The sequence below is a fragment of the Antechinus flavipes genome, chromosome 4, assembly GCF_016432865.1.
Source record: "Antechinus flavipes isolate AdamAnt ecotype Samford, QLD, Australia chromosome 4, AdamAnt_v2, whole genome shotgun sequence".
Classification (NCBI taxonomy): Eukaryota; Metazoa; Chordata; class Mammalia; order Dasyuromorphia; family Dasyuridae; genus Antechinus; species Antechinus flavipes.
In genome coordinates, this window is record NC_067401.1 from 308,433,219 (window position 1) to 308,442,825 (window position 9,607).

Genomic DNA, 9,607 nt, shown 5'->3' on the forward strand with positions numbered 1-9,607 from the left:
ATTTTTTCCATCATTTTGATTTTGTTTTTATTGTTTTTTAATATCTTATAAAATAATAACATCTACTTACCCAATTCTAATTTTTAAGGCATTGTTTCCTGCATTGAGCTTTTGTACCTTCTTTTCCATTTAGTCAATTCTATTATTCAAGAATTTTTTTCAGCAGATTTTTGTACATCTTTTTTTCATAAAGCTAATTCTGCTTTTTATCACATTCTTCTCTGTAATGGATTTTTGTATATCTTTTACCATTAGGTCTGTTCTGTTTTTTTAAGGTGTTACATAGTTCAGTTTTTTTTTTTTTTTTTTTTTTTTGCTTACTTTACCAAGCTCTTGGCTTTTTTCATGCATCAATTATTCCTGTAAAGGGCAGGAACTCTGGAGAAATATACTTAAGGCTCAGTATGACTGATTAAATCCTGCAACAAGTTTTAATTCAGTGGAATTGATAAGACAATGGTAATGTAGTTTAGCATGGTGACTAATAGTTCTCTAGTTCAGTATGATTGATTTAATCCTAAAACAAGGTGTTAACTCAGTGGAAGTAAGATAATGATTCTCTAGTTTACATGTACTTGGTACTTAGTATAATTCTACAAGTTGACATCTATTCTACAAGATTGACATCTATGATGATGTACTTGTAATAGAGTATTTAAACTGAAGATAAAGTTGCTCACAGAGATTCCATCTTTTCTCAGCCTCCTGGTGGCTCTCCTGCCTACTGCACTTTGAGAGAATACTTGCCCAATCTCTTGGTGGCTCTCCTGCCTCCTGCATTCCTTCACTGAAACCAAGACCCATTCCAGAGGACTTCCAGAAAGCTAGCTGGGCCCCAGGCAAAGAAGAAAGACTGTGATGAGGACATATTTTGATGGAAGTGGATTTCTTTGACAAAGAGACCCGAGTTTCAATTGATAAATGACGGACAAAAGCAGCTACACCCAAAGAAAGAACACTGGGAAACGAATGTGAACTATCTGCATTTTTGTTTCTCTTCCCGGATTATTTATACCTTCTGAATCCAATTCTCCTATGCAACAAGAGAACTGTTCGGTTCTGCAAACATATATTGTATCTAGGATATACTGCAACATATCCAACATATAAAGGACTGCTTGCCATCTAGGGGAGGGGGTGGAGGGAGGGAGGGGAAAAAAAATCGGAACAGAAATGAGTGTAAATATAATGTAATTATTAAATAAAAAAATTAAAAAAAAAAAAGAATAAAGGACAAACAACAACAAAAAAAAAAAAAAAAAAAAAAAAAAGAAGAAAGACTGTGAAGGAGGTAATAAAGACTTTGGACTTTATTCTTGACTATTCTTATGGTGATTATTCTGCTAAGACCAAAACTGGTTCTGAGACCTCCAGAAAAGTAACCAGAACATTACAATTCCTTTTAGCAATTTTCCCTTTCTTTCACTTACAAAATCTTTTTTGAACTCTTCCAGGAATTCTTTTTTTTTTTTTTTTTTTTTTTTTTTTTTTTTGGCAGAGACCAACTCACATTTTTCTTTGAGGCTCTGAATGTAGCAGTTTGTATTTTGATCTTCCCTGTTATCATAGTAACTTTCTATGGCGTCTGGATATTTTTCAGTTGTTCACTCCTTTTTCCCAGCTATTTCTTGACTTAGCTTAATATTAAAGTTTGGCTCTGTTCCTGAGGGGAAGGGAACACTCTCTGAAGCTTCAGGTTTTTTTGTGCACCTAGTTCTGGGTTCCTCTAAAGTAGTATAATCTAAGAAAATGTGTGTTTTACTACTCTTCTGGTCTGTGCTCTGTTCTGATAATGACCACAAACATTCTTTTCATCCTGGTAGTATCAATAGAATCCCTACTTCTCTAGGGATACAAGGTCCCATGTGCTAAAATTCCTTCTTGCCGTGGCACTAACACATTGGATTGCAACCTGGTTCTGAATATGGATTATACAACAGAATCATGAACTCAGTGCCAGCAAAGGGACCCATATATTCTTCTTCTGATCAATTGTCTGACACCCTTACCACTTGTGGACTGAGACCTTCAGAAGCAGTTAATGATGCTTTGATAAAGTTTTTCCCAAGTCTTGATCCTGGTTTTCTGAGTGTGACCTGTTTTGTCACAGCCTGCCCTCTTCTCTTAACCTGTTGTAATAGATCTTTCCAGTTTAGCTTCTAAGCTAGCTTGGATGGGAAAACTCTTTTGCTCCATCCTTTTATAGTTTGTGTCACTGAAAATTTTGTTTTGAGGAAGTACTTACAATTGTTTGGAGAAAAATTTGGAACAGCTCAGGTGAAACCCTGCCTTTTTTCCCCATCATCTTGGCTCTGCCTCAAGATTAACACTTTTGATGATGAGATAAACAGAAAAGTTATTTCAGGGAGGGATAGTGTTTTGATCACAAACTGAGACATAAGTGGACTTTAAAAATCTATTACAATAAAATGAAACATTTAAATGCCTATAAATTGTATTATTAATTCCTTTTAAATTATAAATACTATCATGGTTCCAAAATGACTTAAAGAGATGGTTAGCAAGGGAATGACTTGAAGTCAGGAAAACCTTGGTTTAAATTCTGGCTCTGACACATTAACTGTGAAGCATTTGGGATTGCATTATCAGAATTTATTTATATACTAAAAACATTATTGACCATAGATCTGATGTACTAAAATGACTTGAAACTCTGAGTATTGTCATGAGTACTTTAAATACTTTCTTTGTGCTACAGTATACTTTAATGGTTCAGAACTTATTTTTTTCTGGAGTATACTTTGTATACTAGAGAATATTTTCAGGATATATTTTTTAGGCTCACTTGCTCCTCTACCAATTTTCTAGGTTTTCTGAAGCCACTCTAACAAATTTGGATAACAGGCAACAATATATTATTGACTGGTTACCTTTAAAGTCCTTTATGATCTACTTCTAGCCTTTTTCTTCATAGTGATTACACATTCCCATTGACATTATGTATTTTTCAACCACATTGGCTTGCTTATTGCTCTCTGTATACAAGATTACATCTCTTGCTGACACATAAAAGACACTAATAAATGCTTGTTGAAAGAATGGATATTGAAGAGTTTCAGTGGCTATTACAAATCCTTGTATTCTAGGCAAGGATCCCTAGGCTTTGAATTAAGTCACTGTTGGATTTTGATTCTTTTCACAAAACTCTCTGAAACAGGTTAGCACCAAGAACACTGAACATAGGTGAATATTAGCTATGTTGTTCCCTGCTCTTTTTATGTTTTCTATTTATGTTTCCTGTACCTTTGGAATCTTTTTGTTGATTATAAGAAGGTATAACTTTTCCTTCCTTTTCTAGTCAAACTCTTTGAAAAAATATAATTATGCCTGCTTCCTCTACTATATCTACTCTCACCCTAAAGTCCTGCTCTCTATAAAGTTACCACTGAAATATTAATTGTTAATTCTTATTATTTTTTGGGAACAACTCCTTCCATCTTTTGCTTAGGAAACCATTCTCTCTTTTTTAGAGACTCTACTGATGTAGAAATTATACTTGTACTTTATTTTAAATTTTCTATGTTTTAGTTTTTGGGTTTTTTATTTCTTACTTTTTTATGGTTTGAATTCTGCTGTCTTTTGATTCTGTTTCACCAAATTTTCCTTGAAACATGTACTTAAGAGTTCCATGTCTATTCTTCTGGTTTGTGTTTGTCCTTGTGCATGCGTGTATGTGTGTGTGTGTGAGAGAAAGAGAGAAAGAGAGAGAGAGAGAGATTCTATTGCTCTGGAGAGATTCTCCATTGTGTTTTCTAAATTACGTATTTTATCATTTGTCTTACTAGTTTCCTCATTGAGAATTCTGATTTCCTACATAAATTTAATCCTATTTTCTTTCTTTTTCTTTTAAATATATATAAATATCTTTATTTTTCTTTTAATTTTCTCATTTTTTGAACCATTTATGAATATTTTGAATTTTCTGATAATTTCTTAGGCAATTACTTGTTTTTGTTTTTATTGGGTCCTTAAGGTTGATTTTCTCTCAAAATACTATATTTTTCATTGTTTTGTAACTTTTTCTGGTTTATCTATTCATTTTATTCCATGCAGATTTTCCTTTAATTGATCTTTGTCTATCTTTACGCTATATGTCGTTTCCTTTCTGATTATTTTACTAAGTGACATAATATTTAGCTCTTCCCCTAGCAATTGGTTCATTTTTTTTTGTTTTTTTAACAGACATACACACATATTTGAGAAGGTTATAGAACTGTATCTGCATTGAGAAGTGTAGCTATATAGCTCTCTTCCCTGTTATGCAAAAACTCTATGGTAAGGGATAACCACACATGAGTTTATATTGCTTCTTTCTTTGGAATGACTACTGTTTGGGTCTCCTCGTTCTGTACTGTTTTTTTTTTTTTTTTATCTTTTCTTGATAAATATTAAGGTGGTGAATTTTTTTCAGTAGATTTTATAAACACATACGATAAGGTAAGAAATAATATTTACTTCTGAAAAATGTAAAATATAGCATGAAAAATCATTTGTGTTGAAAACTTGACTGTCAGTTGTAAAAGTGCAACTTTCTTAGTGTAGACAATTATAACAGCTATAGACTATATCTCTGGTTGAAACATTGGAGAAGTAAGGTAAGCCATTGCTTATTCTTCTAGGCAAATATTACAGCTTATAGCCTCTGGCTACAATATTTTATAATTCAGGATTAGAGTTTTAGTGGATCATTATAGGATGTGAATCTTTATAGTACACTTTTTTGCAATGATGTTTCTTTATAGTTGTTCTTCTAGGGTTAATTTAAATATGACCCTGATGTGACCATTAGTGATTCTAATCATAATACTAGCAATTGTTCCAGATGCCTGGGAGCCCAAACTTTTTCTTCCTTACCTCCAAATTATTTAGAAAGAAGATGGGGATATTACTATTAACTATACTTAATTTAAATAAATAGATGTCCTGTCCTCCAACAAATATCAAGCTTATTTGAATACATATATATGTATATGGCAAAAGGAAAACAAAAATTCAAGCTTATTTGAATATATATACATATATATATGGCAAAAAGAAAACAAGATAGTCCCTCCTTTGATACCTTCCTTGTTTCCAACAAACCTAGGAACTGGTTTTCAGCAGGATGAAGAATTTAGGTTTTTTTCTTTTAAAGATGACATGGTTTCTAAGGAAAAGACTATTCATATGAACTATATTATGCTAAAAATGATTAAAAAAACATGCATATTATAAAGAGTTATGAAGGGATGTTAAAGTTGCATAAAATTGTGCATTTATATATAATACCAACTTCAGTTATATCATATGTAAGTACCTTTTATATTATAATAGGTCTGATATTACTTTTATTTTAGACTCATAAAAAGAAAAAAGAACCATTTTGGAACTTTTGCTCGAGTGTAATAAGATTTAGCTTCATATCACTAGGGCAGTGTACTATTTGGGGGTATTTAAAATGTTTATTCTTAAAATTCACTTGAATGAAGAATCACACAGGAAAATGATGGGTGACTTGCATGCCACAAGATTAGAAAGCACCATAATTCATTGAAACACTTGAAATGAAAAGGCTTAAACTCATAACAAAAATGATACTTTGGGGTTATCTATGCTTTGGGATCATCAATCCATTTAGATTATGAACATGCAAATATTCAAAGGATCTATAATTTCCTTAATATAGAATCTCTCAAATGTGGGAACTTGTACCACAAATATAGAGTGAATAAAATAAAATATTTTATTTTATTCAAGGCTTAGAAGATAAAGACCTAAAAAGTTGTGTAGGCTATCTAGAGATTGTGTATTAAGGACAAAAATCTACTAAATATTAAAGATATAATTTGAATTCAGGTCATCTTGACTCCCAGTACAGCACTCTGTAAGTCATACTACTTCTGGCCATAGATATGAAGATTATTTTATATATTTCATATAGCTTTACTTTGTTTTTTTACTTTTACTTCTGTTGCATGCTTTGTCAGCTTTTGCCATTTGGATTGGTGTCTGTCTCTTTTTTGAATTGAGTTCAGAAGCTTTCTTTAAGTAATATGTTTTTGGACTTCACATGAAAGTAAAAGAGGGAAAAGAGAATGATGTAGCATTGTTTGTAGTACCCTGTTTATAAGAACATATAGCAATCAATGTTTGCACCCCTTGGAAGTATGGTTTCAATTTTGCCCTTGAAATTAGAGAAGAGTGATGTTGCCAGAACATATTTATCCCTGCCAAACATCTCCTTAATTTTAGAGTCTGTGGATAGCTTACAAAACTTTGCTTTCAATTTATTTTCAAGTTTAGTTTTATTTAAAAGTGAAGAACACCTGATAAATGAAAGCACTTGTTACAATGACAAGAACATATTAGTGATAGTAATATAGCTGCATAGTGGCTAGAAGTCAAGTATCAAAATTCCAGTAAGAATAGTAACTGTTTTATTGTTTTTTTTGAAACTTATACTTGAATAATGTATATTTTTTGTTCTAAGAAGTACATTGGGCTAAATTCCAAATCTGAATTTTGCTTTGATTACATACAATAACTGGAGGCCTGGGTTTAAGGTGTGAGGACACTTGATCTATCTTTGAACTTTTTGTATCACCATATTGAATTACTCAACTACAGAAGCAACTCCATAATCAAATCCTTTTAAACTTCAAAATGTAGCCATTATCCACGGACCAACAATTTGAAGACTTGAAATTTAGAGATAACCAGTTCATTTAATGTTACCGTAACTTTGAATTTTGAACAAGGTTTCTTGATTCCTTAAATCAGCTGTCCTTTATGTGCTCCTTTTATTTTCATGACAACATGTATTTTTTTTTTTCATCAGTAATGTACAACAAAGGGTAGTCATAATGAATACAGGAGTCCTCAATTTGGTGCATCTGTATTGAAGTCCACCCTACCTCAATAAATGGAAATAAAGGATCTTCATCTCACTATTGGTAGGGATTTATTTAAAGACCCCTCTTACTATTGTCTTTAAGTTTCTCTGGTTAGATCAACAACACATTTCATCATTGTTTTATTTTTTTATTTGTTTACTGTAGTTCCCACCCCTTTTGAAGTCCCAGAAGCAAGGTTCTTTTTTCTACATCTTTTTCTCATATTTCCCCAAATAAAAATCTTTGTCTGTGATAGGTCCTCAGGAATTCAAATTGTGGATTGGTATCAAGACTTCTGTTAAATTTACACATGGCACATAATATAAAGCTCTTGCATTAATTTTAGGATTTCTCTAAATGAATATAATGTAAGAAAGGAATAAATACCAATGTCTTCTTTCTCTGATATAATTCAATCCAACAAGTATTTTAAAAACACCTACTATGTGCCAGGAAATGAGGATATGAAAAAAAAGAGAGAAGCCTCTGTCCCCATAGAAACATACTCTAATAGTGGTGGGGGCATAAAGGTAACAGTCTGTAAGATAAAAGATATACAATTAAATAAATATAAATTGTTTCCAAATTAATTTCAGAGGTGAGAGCACTAAAAAATGGGAGGACCAAAAGAAACTTTGTGTAGGAAGTAGCACTTGATCTGAGCCTTGAAGTAAACTCAGATTCCCAGAGGTAGGTAAGAAACAAGAGCATTTTCAAAAGGAGGGCTGTCTAAGCAAAGGAATGGGGGCAAGAAATTGGCCAGTTTGGCGGGGATATAGAGTGTATAGGAGAGAATGTTGGGAAATCAATCTGAAAAAAAGTAGGTTAGAGGCTGATTGTAAATAAGTGGCAAACAGAAGTGTTTTTATTTTTGTTCTACAAGTGATAGAATATAGAAACTTCTTGAATAAGAGAAACTTAGATGTGATCAAACCTATGATTTGGAATATCAATTTTGCAGCCACGAAAAGGATCACTTGGAGAGTGAAGAGACTGAGGACAAGAAAACTCATTATTTCAGACTTAAACATTTGCTCCAAAAACAGCATACAAACAGAAAAACAAAAACAAAAATTCAGCTTCTTTACTGGAGTAAGGGAGTCAGGGAGGGAGAGAAGCAAGAATATGCCAGCGATGCTTTTAGTTTGTACAAATTCTTTTAGCAATTGTTGTAACCCAAAAGACATTATGATAAAGTAGATTAAAAGTTATCTTGAAAGTAAAGAAGATCCAGATTCAAATTTAGTCTTTGACACTAATTGGATTTGTGACTCTGAGTACATAATGTAACCTCTCATTGCTCTAAGCAGCTCTTCAATGCTATATGTTATAGAAATGGTGGAGGCCTACATAGGCAAAAGGAGCTTTATCATCTGGGAGTTCTCTATAACAATGAAATTACAGGTCCAATCCCTATCCTTGTTCTGTGTTAACCCTGTCATCTCAAGATCCATTGTCTAAGAGAGAGAACTAAGTAGACTTAATGATTTGTCATTTATAGGTTAGAGAAGTGATTATATATAGAAGACAGCAGGTATCTAAGATCTATTATTTATAATAATGTCTTTACTTAGCTTAGTCAGTAGTGAGGATCTAAAGACTAAAGATCCATTTGTTTTAGTAAAGATATAGCTATCCAAATTTGGAAGGGCCTTACTTACTTAAACCATTACAGAAAAATTGGATGCCAGGTACAGATATGGAAACTTGATTCAAAGAATGAGGATTTTGGGCTAGAAGTAGGGAAAGGAAAAGAAAGAGATAAGAGAGACAGAAAAGACATAGAGACATAGACACAGAGGAAAAGAGAGACAGAATCAGAGACAGAACAAGAGATAAGACAACTTCTGAAGATAATCAATTATGGAGACATGCAGAATTGATGAGAAGGAGTGGTTGAATAGGAGGATCTTTGGGTTAGAAATCTGGAATCATGGAAACATCAAACTCAAAAGAAAAACTTAGGTGAAAGGTATTTATCCAATAAAAATAAAATATTAATTTTTAATATAAGCTACTTAATGCTTAGTTAATTTTATTTCAGACTTATCATACCCTTTACTCACCTTGTACATTTCCTGTACAGTAAGGACCTTAAAACTGGAAGGTCACTATCTAGCATTGAATACCCCAGTGGTTAGACATTATGTGGAAGATGGAATGTTGTAGCAATAAGATCTTGGTAATCACTTCCTGGGATTAGGCAGGCTGCCATGCTTGTAGCAGCTGCAACCTCCATATACTCCATTGGGAAAGTTTTTAAATAATGAGCCAAAGTAATCTCGTCACTTAATGTGTAATTCAACTGAAAAATGATGATAAATGTTGTGAAGAATTGCTAATAAAATTTCTTGAGTAGTCTAACTAAGCTAGAGCAAATATTCTGAGCTCCCAGCCTCCATCACATTACTTCTAAACAGATGTAGAATTGAAGGCAATTTTCTAGAACATATTTGCTTTGAGAACTGGTTGGAAATGTAATGAAAAGTTATCACCATTATTTATCATTGAAAAGTTCTAGGTAATTAGGGCATTCCCAAGAAGATTCAGTAGTTAGGTGACATTGATTGTTATAGTACTAGACTTGGTTAACAAGATTTGAAACTGACCCCTTACAATTTTTGGTGTGTGACCTAGAGAAATTCACTTAACATCTCAGCCTCAGGTTCCTCATCTGTAAAATGAATATAATAATGGTATTCATATCACATGCT